The sequence below is a fragment of the Anolis sagrei genome, chromosome 2 (genome assembly GCF_037176765.1).
Source record: "Anolis sagrei isolate rAnoSag1 chromosome 2, rAnoSag1.mat, whole genome shotgun sequence".
Lineage (NCBI taxonomy): Eukaryota > Metazoa > Chordata > Lepidosauria > Squamata > Dactyloidae > Anolis > Anolis sagrei.
Genome location: NC_090022.1, coordinates 22,194,027 through 22,213,928, shown reverse-complemented (window position 1 = coordinate 22,213,928; position 19,902 = coordinate 22,194,027). Strand labels below are relative to the sequence as shown.

General features: G+C 42.3%; 1 long non-coding RNA gene across 1 annotated transcript; it reads left to right on the top strand.

The window, feature by feature from the left end:
* The first annotated feature begins 4,574 nt into the window (after positions 1–4,574).
* Positions 4,575–15,814, top strand: LOC137096013 (uncharacterized). Its single transcript, XR_010909130.1, has 3 exons — positions 4,575–4,661; positions 11,412–11,723; positions 15,187–15,814. It is a non-coding gene; the product is annotated as an uncharacterized lncRNA (long non-coding RNA).
* The last annotated feature ends 4,088 nt before the right edge of the window (positions 15,815–19,902 follow it).

The window sequence follows — 19,902 nt, the reverse complement described above, 5'->3', positions numbered from 1 at the left end:
GGTGGGGGAAGGAAGGGTTCCTGTCAGATACAGTGTTGCAGGCAAAGTGAGCTAGAGGAGAGAAAAGAGCTTTTGCTGGAGCTGTGGCTGGTGCAAATGTCTCTGCTGAGATCTTGAGTCAATTGCATGTTGTGATCAGATCTTGAGCCTGTGGAACTCCCTGTTGCAACCAGCTGGATCAAATAAATTCAAAAGCAGGGGATTCCGTGTTCAGCATTATAAGCACAAAATGTATGTTTTGTATACAATTTTACTCACACATCTTGAAAGTAATGTTATACCAAATATTTTTTAATAATTTTGTGCATGAAAGCAAAGGCATCACTATCTCAGGCCTTGTTTGCAGCAGCTCCAAAGCCTGCTGACCAGGAAATTGATCCTGCATATTTGTATGGCATCCAGGGACTTCTGGTTCATATCACATGTTAAACTGAGTTAAACCAGTTTAGAAATACACGAAGGAATTTGTGGAATGCTCTGGAATTCAGATGAAATTCCAGAGCAGTCCTGCACTTTGGGCATAGTGTGGACAACATGACCAGGCATGGTGTGGGTTTGAGAAACACAGCTATTATAAGATTGCAGGAATGACTGCTTCAAAATGCAATAAAGCTTGACCTGGGAAAAACAAGATCCTGCTTTAGCTGGCCTTACTGTGGCACTATGTAGGAAACATAAGCTGTTTCCTACATCCTTCCTAAGCAGGTATGAACAGCACAACAGAGAAAAAGCTCCACCAGCAAGCTGAACAAAGAAAAAAAACATGCCCCATTCTGATGCAATCAATTAATCATTCAATATCTCTGGAATTTTGAAAGAAGCATTCAAAGGATTTCCATAAAGTTGAAACCACTTTGGTTTCATTGTCTCTTTGTTTCATTTCAAATGTGTAGTCTCTTAGCTTTGAACAAGAAAAAATGGATGTAAACCCTTCACAAAATGCACTCATCCATGATGGATTGGCCTGTGGAATTTGTGAAGCTGCCAAAACCTTAGACAAACACCAAGCCCATCTTGCATCAAATTGCAACAGGCTCATGTGTGTCATACTGGCTGAAGCCCTTTGTGCTGAACAACCTTCTAAAGGTTGATCAGCCTTCTAAAGGTTGATGACAACAGGAAGCTGGGAGACTGGGTAGGTAGGCCTCTGCAAGATCGACAGAAAAGAAAACCCCACAAAGTTGTTGGCTGCAGTTGTGTGGTTTTGAAAGACTATGGCAAAGAATCGCAGGCTAAAGATGTCATTGAAGAGTACTTCAAGTGCAAGAAATGAACAAATAAAATATTTTTTAGGCTGGTAAGAAAGAAAGAAATTTGCTCAAAGGTGCTGTATGCACTTCCTTTTTGTGATGGTGTGGGAATCCACCCCGTTCATTCAATTTGACACCACTTCTACTGCAATGGCTCAGTATTATGGAATCATCAAAGCTGTAGTATTTAGCCATCTCTGCCAGGGAGTGTCCCACCAAACTACAACTTCCAGGATTCCATAGCATTGGCCATGGCAGTTCAAGTGGGATCAAAATGCATTAACCCGACAGTGTGTAGATGCACCCCTGGAGAGGGAAAAGCGACGCACAGGTCCCATCTACACTGCCTTATGAAATCCAGATTATCTGCTTATCCCTGATTATATGGCAGTGTAGACTCATATGATCCAGTTCAAATCAGATGATGTGAACTATCTGCTTAGAGAGTCTGGATTATATGGCAGTGCAGAAGGGGCCACAGTGTTCCTATACCCCTGAGCATGACTCCCCCATCACCCACCGCTGGGGAAGCCAGGAGAAAGGATGTGAACTGAGGTTACACCCAAAGAGATGTCTTGAGTGCAACTGCAGTTCACTTTCTTTCTCTTACAGCCTCTTCTATGCTGCCCTATATCCCAGGAGCTGACCCCAGATTATTTTCTTATTCCAGATTATATGACAGTGTAGACTCATATAATCCAGGTCAAATCAGATAACCAGGAATCAGATCCTGGAATAAGGGTCAGGCTAGATCCAACCTATAAATAATGCAATTTGTCACCATTTGAATTGACACAGCTCAGTGTGATGGATGAGGATCACGATAAGTCAATTGAGTCAGGATATGGGCCTGAGGTGGGCTGGTGACCCCAGGTTGAGAAGGTATGCTAGCTCAGGTCCACAGCAGGGTCACAATGCTCCACTTTATGTGAGGGCCAGATATCATAAAATATTATATATATATATATATATATATATATATATATATATATATAGGTAAAGGTTGTCCCCTGACATTAAGTCCAGTCATGTCTGACTCTGGGGTATGGTGCTCATCTCCATTTCTAAGATGAAGAACCAGCGTTGTCCATAGACACCTCCAAGGTCATGTGGCCGGCATGATATAATATATATAATTGATAGAAGACACATAGAGGACTCACAATGGGGGAGAAAGGAGATTCAGCATCCCCATGGTGTTGGGAGACATACATAAGTTTCATCCATGGGGCTTCAGCCTCCCCTGTGTTTCCTATGGGGGACAAAGCAAGGGATATTAGGAGTTCCCCACTTCCCTGCAGGCTAGAGGCTTTGGGGTTCCCCTAGGACTGGGAGAAGGCGCAATGGATACAAGGAGTTCATGCGGGAGGGAAAAGGAGGTCCCTCATACCTAAAAAGTTCATAGGTAAAGGCAAAGGTTGTCCCCTGACATGAAGTCCAGTTGTGTCCGACTTGGGGGTGTGGTGCTCGTCTCCATTTCTAAGCCGAAGAGCCAGCGTTGTCCGTAGACACCTCCAAGGTTATGTGGCCAGCATGACTGCATGGAGCGCCGTTATAAGTTCACTAGCTGTCCCCTGCCATACGTTGCTGTGGCCCAGTCTGTGTACATGTGTTTTGTGTGTGTATATATGTGGTTTTGTGCATGCGTTGTAATGTATTTTTTATTTTTTGGCTTTTAAAGTCTCTTCTGCTATGTTTTTCAGTGTTTTTTGAGTGATGGTCACTCGTTGGCCTGAGAGGTGTCTTGTATCCAAATTTGGTGTCTTTTCGTCCAGTGGTTTTTCGAGTTATGTTAATCTCATAAATGAACATTACATTTTTATTTATATACTAGCAGTCCGCTGCCACATGTTGCTGTAGCCCACATGGGGGTTCTGTGTGGGAGGTTTGGCCCAATTCTATCGTTGGTGCTCTGTGTTTGTAGGTGAACTATAAAGCCCAGCAACTACAAATCCCAAAGGTCAAGATTCTATTTTCCCCAAACTCCAGCAGTGTTCACATTTGGGCATATTGAGTATTCGTGTAGTGTTTGTTCCAGATCCATCATTGTTTGAGTCCACAATGATCTCTGGATGTAGGTGAACTACAATTCCAAAACCAAAGGACACTGCCCACCAAGCCCTTGCAGAATTTTCTGTTGGTCATGGGAGAACTGTGTGCCAAGTTTAGTTCAATTCCATCGTTGGTGGGGTTCAGAACACTCTTTGATGGTAGGTGAACTATAAATTCCAGCAACGACAACTCCCAAATGACAAAATCATTTTTTTTAAGTGAAGGATATACATTGGGTTGTTAGGTGTCTTGTGTCCAAATTTGGTGTCAAATCGCCTAGTGGTTTTTGAGTTCTGTTAATACCACAAACGAACATTACATTTTTATTTATATAGATAAAAGGTAGAGGTAGTCCCCTGACATTAAGTCCAGTCATGTCTGACTCTGGGGTGTGGTGCTCATCTCCATTTCTAAGCCGAAGAGACAGCATTGTCCGTAGACACCTCCGAGGTCATGTGGCCGGCATGACTGCATGGAGCGCTGTTACCTTCCCGCCGGAGCGGTACCTATTGATCTACTCACATTTGCATGTTTTCGAACTGCTAGGTTGGCAGAAGCTAGGGCTGACAGCGGAAGCTCACGCCGCTTCCCGGAATCGAACCTGCGACCTTTCGATCAACAAGCTCAGCAGCTCAGCGCTTTAACCCGCGCAAAGGGTCACTTTGGACCGCGTTGCCCATGCTCACCCAGAAGGGCAAACTCATTCACGCAAGAAAAACCAGTTCATGTGTGGGGAGGTGAATCGGGGCCACTGCAGTGAAAAGCGAGATAGCAGTTTAGCGTAGAAAATGCTCCGGAGTGGAATGGAATGGGTCCGGAGTGAATCCGTTAAGTTGTGGATACGGGGACCCAATGGGTCTCTGTATCCGCGGTTGAAAGAACTGCATTTCCTTGTTCCCTGGGCCACCTCGGCCAAGCCGGCAGAGATCCAAGGCTTGGAAAGGGGTTTATTGAGAGTTTTTTTGGTTTTGAAGGCAGCCTGCAAAGGGTGGGGAAGTGAAAGCAGCAGTGGATACAATTTTAGTACACTGGGGCAATAGTGAGAGGCTGCCTGTGGTTTTTAGCTACTGTAAGGGAGGATACAATCTCAGCTCCTGGCTGAGCTCGGCTGTGACGTTAAAGCAATGCGAGTGCGGAGGGGTTGCGAAACGAGTGGCAGCGATGCCAATTCCAGAATGAATGAATGAAGAAAAAAAGCAAGGGGGAGGCGGAGTCCTGCACACTATATATACACCAGGAAGTATTCTGGAGGCATTTGTGCGGAGGACAGGCAGAGAGGAAGAGACATGGAAACTTTCCGCTGGAACTTGCTCCTGATGCTCCTTGGACCCCTTGTTTCTTCCTCCAGTCTTGTCAAAGGTAAGTTCCCAAAAGGTGGCCTGGTCTCCCACCAGAAGGACTTCTCCAAGACCTGACTATCTGTAGGCAATGGTACCCTTCTCCTTTCTCTCTGCCAGGTCCTTTTCTCCAGATTTATTTATTTATCTATATAAATAAAAATGTAATGTTCGTTTGTGGGATTAACATAACTCAAAAACCACTGGACGAATTGACACCAAATTTGGACACTAGACACTTACTAACCCAAGGAGTGACCATCACTCAAAACATTAATTTTGTCATTTGGGAGCTGTAGTTGCTGGGATTTAAAGTTCACCTACAAAGAGCATTCTGAACTTCATCAGTGATGGAACTGAACCAAATTTGGCACACAGAACTCTCACGACCAACAGAAAATACTGGAAGGGTTTGGTGGGCATTGACCTTGAGTTTGGGAGTTGTAGTTCACCTACATCCAAAGAACACTGTGGACTCAAACAATGATGGATCCAGCTCAAACTTGGCACAAATACTCAATATGCCCAAATATGAACACTGGTGGAGTTTGGGGAAAATAGAGCTTGACATTTGGATGTAGTAGCTGGGATTTATAGTTCACCTACAATCAAAGAACATTCTGAACTTCATCAGAGATGGAATTGAACCAAACTTGGAATACAGAACTCCCACAACGAACAGAAAATACTGGAAGGGTTTGGTGGTGGGCATTGACCTTGAGTTTTGGAGTTGTAGTTCACCTACATCCAGAGAGCACTGTGGACTCAAACAATGATGGGTCCAGCTCAAACTTGGCACAAGTACTCAATATGCTCAAATATGAACACTGGTGGAGTTTGGGGAAACTGCATTGCTGGGCAGTTTACAAAACAGCAGCAATGCAAACAGAACAATATAAAATATAAAAATGCAACAGTATGAAGGTACACACACACACACACACAAGAGAAAACATGGCAATGGCATTTAACATAAACCACGTCAAATCAAAATAAAATAACAATAAACACAACAAAGGTTAAAAGTAAAAAGTTAAAACCACAGTATCCAAACTTGTTTGGACTACCCAGCCACATGTCTAATTAATATCAACACCTGGGCAAACATCAATCAATTTAGGTCCTTCAATTATTGAATCTTATATTAGTAAGTATCGAAGGCCTGCTTGAAGGCCAAGTCTTCAATTCTCTCCAAAAAGTTTGAATTGTCAGGGGCCACCTGATTTCCCCGAGGAAGATGTTCCAGAGTTGGGGGGGGGGGGGGCGCACAATCGAGAAAGCCCTCCCCTTTGTGCCTACCAACCTTGCTTGCGACACGTTTGTTTCCCCCTAGACAGGATTCTCTCCTAAGAGAGGCTATAGATTCTGTAAATATGTGACTTTCCCCCTTCTTAGGCCCCTTCTACACTGTCATATAATGCAGATTATCAAAGCAGATAATCCACATAATCTGCTTTGATCTGGATTATATGAGTCTACACTGCCATATAATCCAAGTCAAAGAGGATAATCTGGATTTTACATGGCAGTGTAGAAGGGCCCTTAGGCTGCATAAATCCTACATTGAACAGGATTATATGACAGTATGGACTCAGGTAATCCAGTTCAAAGAAGATATTGTGGGTTATCTGCCTTGATATTCTGGGTTATATGGCTGTGTGGAAGGGCCCATAGATACATGCATCAATCTCAAGGCCTGCAGGTTGAGTTTAAGATCAAGTTGTGTTTGTTTGTTTTTTAAAATCTTTGAATATGTTTTAATAGATTTCAACTGAAATTTTTAAACTGTTTATATTTTATTCTTTTTTATTGTTTGCAGATTTGTACATTTTAAATAGTATGCCAATGGGTTCTTGTGGGTTTTTTCCGGGCTATATGGCCATGTTCTAGAGGCATTTCTCCTGACGTTTCGCCTGCATCTATGGCAAGCTTCCTCAGAGGTGAGGTCTGAGGAGACCTCACCTCTGAGGAAGCTTGCCATAGATGCAGGCGAAACATCAGGAGAAATGCCTCTAGAACATGGCCATATAGCCCGAAAAAACCCACAAGAACCTAGTGATTCCAGCCACGAAAGCCTTCGACAATACAGTATGCCAATGCTTTTATGTTAAGCAGCTTAGAGTCTCCATTGGGAGAGATAAAGCAGGATATAATAATAATAATAATAATAATAATAATAATAATAATAGAATCTGGCCTGCTGTGTCATTTCATGTTATACTCAGAGGTCTATTGGAGGAGAGGCAAGTAGAGTGTATATACATCTGTGGAATGTCCAGGATGGGATAATAAATCCTTATCTGTTTAAAGCAAGTGTGAATGTTGCAATTGGCATGTTTGAATATTATTGAGTATCTAGGAAGCTGCAAGGTCAATCAGTGAGGATATCTGCATAAAGGTTGCCTGACTACTGTTGCCTGAAGGCATCCTCTGTTGGGAGTTGTTAACTGGCACTTGATAGTTTGCTGTCTGGAGTTCTCCTGTTTCTGAGTGATGTTCCTTCAGCTTCATGGATACTCAGTGCTATTCAAGCTTGCTAATTGCAACATTCACACTATGTATAAAACAATTGTGCTCAAAATCTGCCTGGTAAAATGTATGTCAAGAGCTGTGGGGCCTGTAGACAATATTATAAAGCTCACACTGCATTTCATTTTCTCTATTTAAAATTAGAGTTGACGTGGTTGGCACAATGGGTTAAACCCTTGTGCTACTGAACTATTGACCTGAAGGTTGGCAGTTCAAAGCCGTGGGTCAGGGTGAGCTCCCGCTGTTAGCCCTAGCTCCTGCCAACCTAGCAGTTTGAAACATGCAAATGTGAGTATATCAATAGGTACCATTTTGACAGGAAGGTAATAAAGGCACTCATGCAGCCATGCCACTAACGCAATCATGAGGTGTCTACAGACAACAGGCTCCTCGGCTTGGAAATGAAGACAGAGCACCTCCCTATGGCCAGAATTGAGCACTGCCTCCAGGAGCCAGATATGAAAGGGGAAGCCTTTACCTTTGTTCTGTATATTTCTGTGTCATTGTTTTTCCACAGTATTAAAGGTATTGAATGTTTGCCTATGTTGTAATCAAGTCTGAGTCCTCTTGGGGAGATAGAGCGGAATAGAAATAAAGTGTTATTGTTATTGTTATTATTATTATTATTATTAGCCATCCCCTGCTACGCGTTGCTGTGGCCCAGTCTGGTGATCTGGAAAATAAAGTACGGAGAAAGTGTTGGTTTCTAATATAAGTAATTTCTTTATGCTTGTGGGTAAACAGTGTTTCTTGTTGTTTCTTTGTCAGTGTTGACGTGGAGATTGTCTGGTGTGCCTATTCTGGAACATGCAACATATAATTGTCCTTCTTTAGGGGCCCCTTTTAAATCTATGATGCTATATCTGTGTGTGTGTGAATTATATCTATCTATCTATCTATCTATCTATCTATATCTATGGCTGGATGGCTCTTTGTCAGGAGGGCTCTGATTACATTTTCTTGTCCTGGTGAAGAGAGTTGGACGGGATGGCCTTAAATATTTTCTGTTGGTCATGGGGTTTCTGTGTGGGAAATTTGCCCCAATTCTGTCGTTTGTGGGATTCAGAATGCTCTTTGATTGTAGGTGAACTATAAATCCCAGTAACTACAACTCCCAAATGTCTTGACCTTGGTCTATTTTCCCCAAAATCCATCTGTGATCATATTCAGGCAAATGGAATATTTGTGCCAAGTTTGATCCAGATCCATCATTGTTTGAGTCCACAGTGCTCTCTGGATGTAGGTGAATTACAACTCCCAAACTCAAGGTCAATGCCCACCAAAGTCTTCTAGCGTTTTCTGTTGGTCATGGGAGTCCTCTATGCCATGTTTGGTTCAATTCCACAATTGATGGGGTTCAGAATGCTCTTTGATTGTAGGTGAACTATAAATTCCAGCAACTATAAATTGATTTATAGTTGATTTGATTGTAGGTGAACTATAAATTCCAGCTCTTTGATTGTAGGTGAACTATAAATTCCAGCAAATGACAAAATCAAAAAGAATTGAGTGAAGGACATACGTTAGGGTTGTTAGGTGTATGCTGTCCAAATTTGGTGTCAATTGGCCCACTGGTTTTTGAGTTCTGTTAATCCCACAAACGAACATTACATTTTTATTTATATAGATTATTATTATTATTATTAGTAGTAGTAGTAGTAGTAGTAGTAGTAGTAGCAGCAGCAGCTAGACCATGATCTCAACCATAATTGCTTAGTGAGTATGAGGCATCTTCTACACTGCCATTTAAAATCCAGATTATCTGCTTTGAACCTGATTATATGGCAGTGTAGACTCATATAATCCAGTTCAAAGCAGATAATGTGCATTACCTGATTTGATAAACTGGATCATATGGCAGTGTAGAAGGGGCTTGAGAAACTTAGCTCTTTGATAAATGTGGTAGATGAACAGCTCAGATCCCATTTTATCTATGGAATCAAACAAATGCAGAGAACTGTTTTAGGAGAACCTGATGTCCACTTTATCATAGTATGCTCATACTTTTCCACCTGAGGAAGACTTAATATTTTGGAGAACTTGATGTCCATTTCATTGTACTGTTCATATTTTTTCACCTGAGGAAGATTAAGACGGTCAAAACCGGTCTGGAAATCCTCTATGTGGATATCCTCCTACAAGGAAGTGGAAGCTCCACTCAATAATATTATTACAGAATTATCAATTCATAGACATTTTGGCTTATAAACTTCTACTCACAAGAGAGTAAGGGATCTAATGCCCTTAGGAGAAGTCTGCTTTACAGCAAAAATATTCTATGTCTGTTACTGGTTCTTTGTATATATATATTCAATGTTATATTATATAACTCTACGTGGGGCTGCCCTTGAAGACGGCCCGGAAGCTCCAGCTAGTCCAGCGCGCGGCAGCCATGTTGTTAACCGGAGCGGGACGCAGGGAGCGCACAACGCCCTTGCTGTCCCAGCTCCACTGGCTGCCGATTAGCTACCGGGCCCAATTCAAGGTGCTGGTGCTAACCTACAAAGCCCTAAACGGTTCCGGCCCAAAATACCTTGAGTACCGCATCTCGGCCTACGAGCCCACGAGGACCTTGAGATCATCCGGGGAGGCCCTTCTCTCAGTCCCGCCTGCCTCACAGGCACGCTTGGCGGGGACGAGAGAGCGGGCCTTCTCGGTGGTGGCCCCCCGGCTCTGGAACTCCCTCCCCGCTGAAATTAGACAGGCGCCTTCCCTCCTGGCCTTCCGCAAGGGCCTGAAAACCTGGCTCTTTGAAAAGGCCTTCAATTAAGTGCTAGGCTTTGGAACGACCACTGGAATGGACTATGACTACGAGACTGATTGTGACCCAAACAAGACGAAGCGGATTTTTAGCTTAATTAGCTGTGTGTTAGTTAGATGTGTGTTATGACCCTGAATTTATTGTAATTGTTGTCTTTATGTTCTATGTTTTGTACACCGCCACGAGTCGCCTTCGGGCTGAGAGTGGCGGTTAATAAATGCAAATAATAAATAAATAAATAAATAAATATAAGTTGCAAAAATATTTTCCTCTGTGATTGATGTACTACTGCTTGTAGTGGATTTGTGTCTTTGTGAACCTTGGTTAGTACTTGGATGGACAGTGCCAATGAAGAACAAGTGCTGTAGGCTATATTTCAGGCCCGATCTACACTGCCATATAATCCAGAATATCTACTTTGAACTGGATTACATTGCTATTGTGCGGAAGTTATTAATACTTTGCATGTTTATATATATATATATATATATATATATATATATATATATATATATGGGTTAGCTACAGTAACACTGGAGTGGCCTATTTCAAAGAAAACCTCAGTCAGCATTGCCATGGTGACCAAGTCAAGCTGGCAGCAGGTGGAGAAGTAGGAGGAGCCAAGGGGAGAGAGTGGAGCAATGGACAGTTTGTGTCAGTTGGGAGTTGGTTAGTGTTCTGGGTAGCAGTGAGTTTGTATGGGGAGTGGTGAGAGAGTGAAAGGAAGGGTGAAGTAAAATAGTGAGGCTTTGGGAAGCCTGAATAAGCAGTCTGGAGGTTTCTCAGTCTAACAAGGCTGTAAGGAGAAACATAGCCAGTGTTCTTTAGTTAGGTTAAGGCTAAAGAATAAGCTTGTTGAGTCATTTGATCAAAGACAGATCAAATAGGAGAGATATACTTGTATTGAAACATTGTTTAATAAAAAGAAGTTCACCTCAGGAAGAGTAAATGATACAGTGTAACCTGGAAGAGTAAACGATACTGTGTAACCTGGAAGAGTGGAAAGCATTTCAAACCAGGTATCCTTCAAAGTTCAATAAGAAAGTTTACAACTTGCAACCATATGCTGTTTACCAAATAAACCTGTTATCTTTAGTTGAAACAGTCTCATCTCCATCAATACTGCGTCTGATGTGCCATATCTCATAGTAAAACCTCATACCTCGCGTTGGTGGCAGAATTTAAAGAAATATACAATAAATCACTTTCCACTCCCCTACTTCCTTGCAGCTATATTATCCAGTTCAAAGCAGATAATCTGAATTTATATGGTACTGTAGAAGGGGCTTTAGAGGCAAAATCATATTTGAGCATCCTTTCCTAAGAAAACTCATGGAGTGACTAGAAAGCTCTTAGACACACACTCCAGATTGATGAAATTATTTCCATTTTCCTAATGCTATCAGTTTGGTTACAGTGAAGGATACAGAAATCTTTGAGGTCTTATCTTCAGTTCTGTTTTTTTATTCTTTTCATTGCTAGATCTCATGTCCTGCCAACCTGCTAATGTCTCCTTGCCTGAAGGTACATCCAAGGTGATTTTCTCAAATGTTTCAACCTATTCCAAAAACCTTCTTCTGTGGAAATGGAATGATTCTTCCTCTGACTGGCAAGAAATTCTGATCATAATAGAAAGTCAGATAAACCTTGTGGACACTGCATACAAAGACTATTTCTATATATCTGGGAATGATCTTGCTATCAAGAATGCCACCAAAGAGCTCACTGGATGTTACAAGCTTGTCTATGGCCTTAAAGAATATTGTGTGGGGCACGTTTGCCTTGAAATTCTGGGTAAGACTGTTTATTTATTTGTTTAATTTGTCTTTCAGGGAAGAAAAGACCCTTTGGGATGGCTTACAAATAATTAATTTGCCCTCAGGCTTACAATCTAAACAAGACTTGACACATAAGGAAAATGGAATGGTAGTGGGGAAGGGATTCAGTCCTGTGTAGGATGGCTGCTGTTCATTTCCTTGGAGATCAGGAGCAATGGCTGCGGGAACATGGCAGGAAGAGTTCTCACCAGCCATTGGGCCCTCTTGGAATAACCTAGTGTCTAGATCTAGGGAAGTAATGCTACCCCTCTATTCCGCTTTGGTGAGACCACACCTGGAATATTGTGTCCCATTCTGGGCACCACAATTCAAGAGAGATGTTGACAAGCTGGAATGTGTCCAGAGGAGAGCGACTAAAATGATAAAAGGTCTGGAGAACAAGCCCTATGAGGAGCGGCTTAAGGAGCTGGACATGTTTAGCCTGAAGAAGAGAAGGCTGAGAGGAGATATGATAGCCATGTATAAATATGTGAGAGGAAGCCACAGGGAGGAGGGAGCAAGCTTGTTTTCTGCTTCCTTGGAGACTAGGACGCGGAACAATGGCTTCAAACTACAAGAGAGGAGATTCCATCTGAACATGAGGAAGAACTTCCTGACTGTGAGAGCTGTTCAGCAGTGGAACTCTCTGACCCGGAATGTGGTGGAGGCTCCTTCTTTGGAAGCTTTTAAACAGAGGCTGGATGGCCATCTGTCAGGGGTGATTTGAATGCAATATTCCTGCTTCTTGGCAGGGGGTTGGACTGGATGGCCCATGAGGTCTCTTCCAACTCTTTGATTCTATGATTCTTTAAATTGGAGCCACCTTGAATAACCATCATCCCAATAACAACATGGAAGGAAGGGTTCTCACCAGATGCTGGACTAGGGCCTGATGGAGCTGCATCTGGCTGCACTTCTCTCCCTCAGAGGTCAGGACAATGACAAAGGGAACATGGAGTGCGGCTTGCACCACTCTGAGGGGGTCATGCCTCGAGGACACACAAATAGGTCCCACGTTCCTATTAGCCTGTTATATTAGGGAAGTAGGGAGGAAGCGGGGGAAAGTGGTATGTCACATGGCAGGAGAGATTTCTGGAGAAAATAATGGTGAATAGGGGAAATCACCAAATAGCTGCTAGGAAGAGGACTGTTAACCAGAGTGATGGTTTGTAAAGTAAGCCCCTATTAAAAATGGCTTCCAGCCTTGCAAGGCTGATACAGTATGCCACTGTTTTAAAATGGTCATACCCCTCATGAGGCTTATGCAGTAGTCCTCTATTAATAATGTCCACAAGTCATTAGCCTGTGTGTGTCTTGTGGATGCACCAGGCTAATGCGAGTGCTCTGCAGTGCCGATGCAGCCTGAAGACAACTGTTTCTGTGTTTTTGCTGCGACACTTTTTAAAACACGTTTATTTCTTTTGAGGGACCCTGACTATAATAAACGAGCTAAAATGCTTCTCTAAATCTGGGATAAGACAAAATATCAACTTTAAAAAACAAATAACTGTTTCAATATGTGATCCATCTGCCTAAATGCATTCCATGATCACTGTGTATCTCACTAAACTACAAGCCCCACAATTCTGCAGGATTTCAGATGGGTTGCATACTCTTTAAGCTGTAGTGTGATAGAGCCTTATGTCTTGATGTTAGTGGTGGCTGCCACTTTTTGTCCTTCTGTCAACAACAGTTGTGGAAAAGCAGTGGGACTGAGGAGAGTCATGTTCAAATCAACACTTAGTCATGAAATGCAACCATGTATGACTTTGGGCCAGTTGTTCTCTCAGCCTTAAATGAATGCAATGGCAGGCTCCCTCTGTATAATCTTGCCAAACAAATGCTGCCTTAAGTTGAAGTCAAATTTGAAGGCATGTGACCACTATCCTTTTATAAGTGTATACAAGCTGACTTTAGACTTCATCACAGAAGCTGGAGAAAATGAGGGAAAGTGGGAGAAAGGGTGGTGTTTCATGAGGTTCTGTCTTTAAAGAAGAAGGTGAAGTATTTATTCACTCCCATCACACTAAGATTGCCTCCTCCAGCTTCTAACTCAGGGCCCTTCCACACAGCCATATAGTCCAGGGTAGATCTAAACAGCTCCTTTATTGCGGAAACTTCCTCAATAAAAAGGGGGCTGTCCAGACAACATTCTGGACAATCCCAAATTGATTCACCAAAAACCAGGAAAGCCCTGTTTTGTGGTGAATTAATTAGATGGAGGGTTTATTCTGCACCTTCTTGTAAGGCATGGGATAAACCCCTTACTTCCAATGTCTGGAGTCCAGGCACCATTCCCACAGTTTTCTGGGTTAAATTAGCCCGGAAAACTGTGGGTATCCCAACCCCCTCCTACAAAGTCCTAAAAAACAGACTTTTAAAAATAAAATTACTTACCAGCCTCCACTGGAGAACTGCAGCAGCTCTCCTAGCATGTAGAAATGACATGCCAGGAGAAAGGGGAGGGGAGAGGAAAATTGCCCCCCCCCCTTTCTCCTGGAACATCATTTCTACTTGCCAGGGGAACTGCCTCAGCTCTCCAATGGAGGCTGGTAAGTAATTTTATTTTAAAAAAAGGGGGGGTATGGCTTTTGGGGAGGGGGTAGAGTCTCCAGGTGTTCTCCTGGGCCCGTCCTGGAAGAACATCTGGACTCCCACTCCAGAAAGTGCACACTTTCTGGGGTGAGTGTGGATGCTCCTGGGCTAAAGCCCTGTCTGGAAGGCCCCCAGAATATCTGCTTTGAACTGGGTTATCTTAGACCACCCTGCCATATATTCCACTTCAAGGCAGATAAGGTGGGATTATCTGCTTAGTTCCCATCACATGGGCAGGTGATGGGAACTAAGGCTCCTTCAAGGATCCCAGCACACTTTTTAAAACAGGCCTCCTTTAAGACAGCACTGCCTTTAAGTCCCTTCCACTGAAACAGATGCACCTTTCTTAAGGCAGCACTTTCCCTGGGGTCATTTGCACTGAGATTTCCTCCCAATATCCCTCAAGGTTTTTGATTATTTATCTGTTTAAAAAATCATCCCAGTTCATAGGAAGCAGTTTTAAATTAACCCTCATCTTTGCAATGGTGATCGTAGGAAGTGGTTTTAAATTAACCCTTTCCCCAAGCCTCTGGATTAGCAATCTGGGAAAATGGGCATTTTGGCCACACATAGTGTCATCCTTTTATTTACAAGCAGGCAACAAAAGTGGGCAACAGGGATTTTAACATTACATGAGGGAATTGGCTGTTTTGCCAATCTCTATGCGGGGAATTTAAAAATAAGTCGATTGCCAAGCAGCTTAGGAATCATTGGAAAAACCAACACTTTACCTCACAGTTGAAGCTTGCATCATGTGAAGGGCACAGTGGGTTGCCATTTCTTAAATGTGTAGAAATGCTGATTTTATTGTGTGTGATGGTCCCTTCTCTCTTTCTCTATTTTAGGTTCCAGAGCCATACATAATTCCACCTCTTCGAAAATCATTTTTTACATTCTAGTTCCAGTGCTGTTAGTATTAGTTCTGGCATTTTGGGGGATCTATAAATGTTACAAATGGAGAAAAGAGGGAAACCAAAAGGGAGTTGTTTAGTACTCTTCAAGGCTCCCAGACTGAAAATGGAGCTGTACACATGGAATATAAAGTCTGCAATGAAGTGAAATGGACAGACAAGCTCAGGAGGTTCTTTTCCCTAAGAAGGAAGAAGTGACATCGTGCCTTTATGTGGAGTAAACTATGTCCCTTTTTTGACATGAAGATGTACAATGAAGGACTGGCAAAGGAAGTGGGAGCAATACTACTTTTTCCTTCATATTGTTTACTTTCTTTTTTAAACCATTATGGGTTTACTTCCATTTATGATGCTGCTGTATATTCCTAAATGGATGGTGGAAATTTGTCTTCCCCAACTGCACTTCCTTAAGATATATTAAGTCTAGAGTTCCAACCATTCTCATGTAGCATGACTATTGTTAAGTTAGCAGGCGCTCAAATAGCATTTCCTCTCAGTATTTTCCACTTTTATTTTCCAAAAACTTGCTGTGGTTACTTATCTTTTTTTCTTTCTTATTAGGCTGTTGCAATTTTGATTCCTTTGCTTTTTTAGAAGTTTAAAAATGTATTTTGTACTTTGACAAGGTTTAAGGTTCCTCAAGGTATACATGTTTCTCACTGCCCACATTTTGATTCCATGTGAGTCAGTTTTCACCACTAAGTTTGCTTTAGTTTTTAATGTGATCGTTTTGCTAGTCTATTTTAGCATGGAAAGATATAGGGAAATCCTATGAATACCTTAGAGCAGGGGTCCTCAAACTTTTTAAACAGAGGGCCAGGTCATAGTTCCTCAAACTGTTGGAGGGCCGGATTCAAATTTGAAAAAAAAAAACACATGAATGAATTCCTATGCACACTGCACATATCTTATTTGTAGTGCAAAAACACTTAAAAACAATACAATAATTAAAATGAAGAACAATTTAAACAAATATAAACTTATTAGTATTTCAATAGGAAGTGTGGGCCTGCTTTTGGCTAATGAGATAGGATGGTTGTTGTTGTGTGCTTTCAAGTCGTTTGAGACTTAGGTTGACCCTGAGTGAAGGCCGGGTAAATGACCTTGGAGGGCCGTATCCGGCCCCCGGGCCTTAGTTTGAGGACCCCTGCCTTAGAGACTGGAAAAAGAAATCCCCAGCACATAATACACCAATCCACTTCATGAGATGTGAATTTGCTGTTGAAGCAGGGATGAGGATTTTTGTGTTCCTCAGAGGATGCTAGGTTGTATCTCCCTTCATGGCTGACTACTGCTTATACTGGCCGGGGAAGTTGCAGACCAGCCATGTCCAGAAAGTCAAATGATTCCATTTGGGAATTTGTGGGATAGCTTTCTTGAGAGCTTCTTTCCTATACTCAGGGATTGCTTTGAAGGTTGTTGAGGTCAAGATCTAGCTTTTTCCATGTAACATCAGGAGACAGGTTCAAACGGGGGCAATGGGATCATGTAATTGGCCTGGCCTGCTGTGGAGCATCTTTTCTTTTTCATGGATGTCTCTGCTGAATGTAGGAAGGTCGTCTGTTTGAAACACCTGGGAGAGGGAGATGGTTGTTATTCAAACAGATATTTGTGAATTCAGCAGTAATTAACTACTACAATTCCAGTAATCCCTCAACATTAGGCAAGAGTCTGTGGGCCCACTACTTTCCCAGTATACATGCCCTGATGCTCAGTGGGCAAAGTTGGCTGCTGCTTCTCTGAGTGCCAAAGTCAGCTGGTCCCAGAGTGGATTCTTTCAGCTGATTAGTGAATGGAGTAATAATTTGGGCCTTATTTATTTTATTTATTTATTTTCAGTATTTATATACCGCTTTTCTCACCCCTTCCTAAAAGATGAAAAAGTATATCCAGTTGGCATAACTAGGGTTTATGTCTACATAAGCTACTAAGAGGATTTCACCCACTACAGCAGGCCCTTGGCATCTCTTGGGGTTAAGTTTGAGGAACACCCCCCTTCCTCATGGATGCCAAAATCTGAGGGTGCTTAAGTTCCATTATATACAATGATGTAGTAAAATGGAGTCTCTTATATGAGATGGCAAAATTAAGGTTTGCTTTCTGAAACATTTTTAATTTTTGGGAATATTTTCAAGCCATTGGTTGTTGAATCCAAAGATTCAACCACCAATGGGGTCTGTATCTTTCTTTATATATATTTTTTCCTTTCCATGCACACACACTAACCTGGGGCAGCTTTTGAGAAACAAGATGATATTGGTCTTTCCTTGTCCAACACTAAGTCCTTTGGAATGTTCTATATATATATTTTAAAAAAAACTATGAAAGTTTGGCAAAATTGACATGTGTTAACCTGGATTTGAAGCAGCAATTAAACATCCATTCATTTGTGTTTAATTTCTGTTTTGCCATTCTACCATATTTGACCTATGTGGTACCTTGATTATGTAATTTTCCTGCCTCATCAAGGAATTAAGGAGCCCCCGGTGGCACAGTGGGTTAAACCCTTGTGCCGACAGGACTGAAGACCGACAGGTCGCAGGTTCAAATCCAGGGAGAGCATGGATGAGCTCCCTCTGTCAGCTCCAGCTCCCCATGCGGGGACATGAGAGAAGCCTCCCATAAGGATATAAAACATCAAAATATGCAGGCATCCCCTGGGCAATGTCCTTGCAGACGATCAATTCTCTCACACCAGAAGCGACTTGCAGTTTCTCAAGTCGCTCCTGACACGAAAAATAAAATCAAGGAATTGATAGTGTAATTTCAATTTCCAGATATGAACCTACTAGAATTTTAAAATATTCAGGGGAAAAATTTGGGCCCATTACTATCACAGAAAGAGAGAGAACGACAGACAAACAGTCAGAGAGTTCATATTGGACTACAGAGTTTGTTTATGCTTTTACTGTTACACTATTTTAATGAGATATCCTAACATTATGCTTTACCTAATTTAATCTGCAAATACATTTTTGCCACTTGTTCAATCTTTTCTTCTTTCCTTAATAAAATATGACTGAAAAACCATAGATTGTGCTAATGGAAGATTTCTTATCAGATGATTTGTTAACTGAAATATGCCTGTATAGTATGCACACATATGAGTATTTCATGTGTTACTCAAAAGTTCCTTGTTTGCTTTTCTGCCCAAATAAAATAGTCTAAGAATGTTCTACCTATAGAGAATAAAAACTATTTCTCTTTAAAAAATAACACCCAGCAAAGATGCCTGAGAAACAATAGTACAGGCAATCCCCACGTTACAAACAAGATGGGTTCTGTAGGTTTGTTCTAAAGTTGAATTTGTATATAAGTCAGAACAAGTACATTTTTAAGTGTAACTCCAGCTCTCTCTCTCTCTCTCTCTCTCTCTCTCTCTCTCTCTCTCTCTCTGCAGTTACACTTAAAAATGTACCTGTGACTTATATACAAATTCAACTTTAGAACAAACCTACAGAACCCATCTTTGGATAGAAAAATTGGCTTGTTGTAAAAACAAGGATTGGTGATAAAACTTCAGTTGAAATACCTCTTCCCCATGGTAACTTCCAGGAATGACTTTCCCTTCCGAGGGGTAGATTTCTCTCACTTCCTGTTGTCTCAGCCCTGTTCTTAACTATGAGTAATTTATAAGTCAGGTGTTTGGAACTCGGGGAATACCTATATACACTCTGACAAAGACCAATGTCTCAAAAACAAGTAAAGTATTCCTTATCCATAATACTTGGGGCCAGATATGTTTTAGCTTTGAATTTTTAGCATTGGCACCCCAATGGCTTGTAGTGCTGGGGGACTTCAATATCCATGCAGAGACCACCCTGTCAGGAGTGGCTCATGTTTGCTATGGCCACCATGGCAAACATAGGGCTGTCCCAACCGGTTTCTGGCCCTCCCCACAGAGCAGGGCACACATTAGACCTGGATTTCTGTCAGGGATAGGAGGAAGGTGGTGGTGTGGAGGAGCTGTCTACAGTTCTGTTGCTGTGGGAGAAAGATGGGATAAAAATAAATAAAGAAAACATATGTAAGGACAGCAGAAACAGGCAGACCCTACACCAACATGCACCAAATAAAATGTGCTCACCTTGAATCCTCTCTCCAGGTAGCCCACACAATGTTCCGCAGCAGAAGTGCTGTTTCCAACCATTGGTCAGCACAAGAGGAACAGCAAAATATGTCAAAGCTTCCAGGGAACTCTGGAGCAAGCCCCGGGATTTTTGATGTGTGGCTCCTTCTACACTGGCATATAATTCAGGCTAACAGCTTTGAACTGAATTATGAGTGTGCACTGCCACATAATCCAGTTCAAAGCAGTTAATCTGGTTTTTAGTCTCAGCAGGAGTCTCAGACTGCTGCTGCTCCTGCCACAGGGGTCCTGAATCCTTCCATCCAGCTTGGCTGCCCTGGACTACTTGGGTCCTGAATCCTTCCATCCAGCTTGGCTGCCCTGGACTACTTGTGAGTAGGAGAAGCCCCAGGCCCTTTCCAACTGGGTGCGACTCAGCAATCCTCCAAGGAGGGAGGGACTATAAAGCTGTGTTGCACCTGCCTTGGCCTAGTCTCAGACTGCTGCTGCTCCTGCCACAGGGTCCTGAATCCTTCCATCCAGCTTGGCTGCCCTGGACTACTTTCCATCGGGCCTTCTTA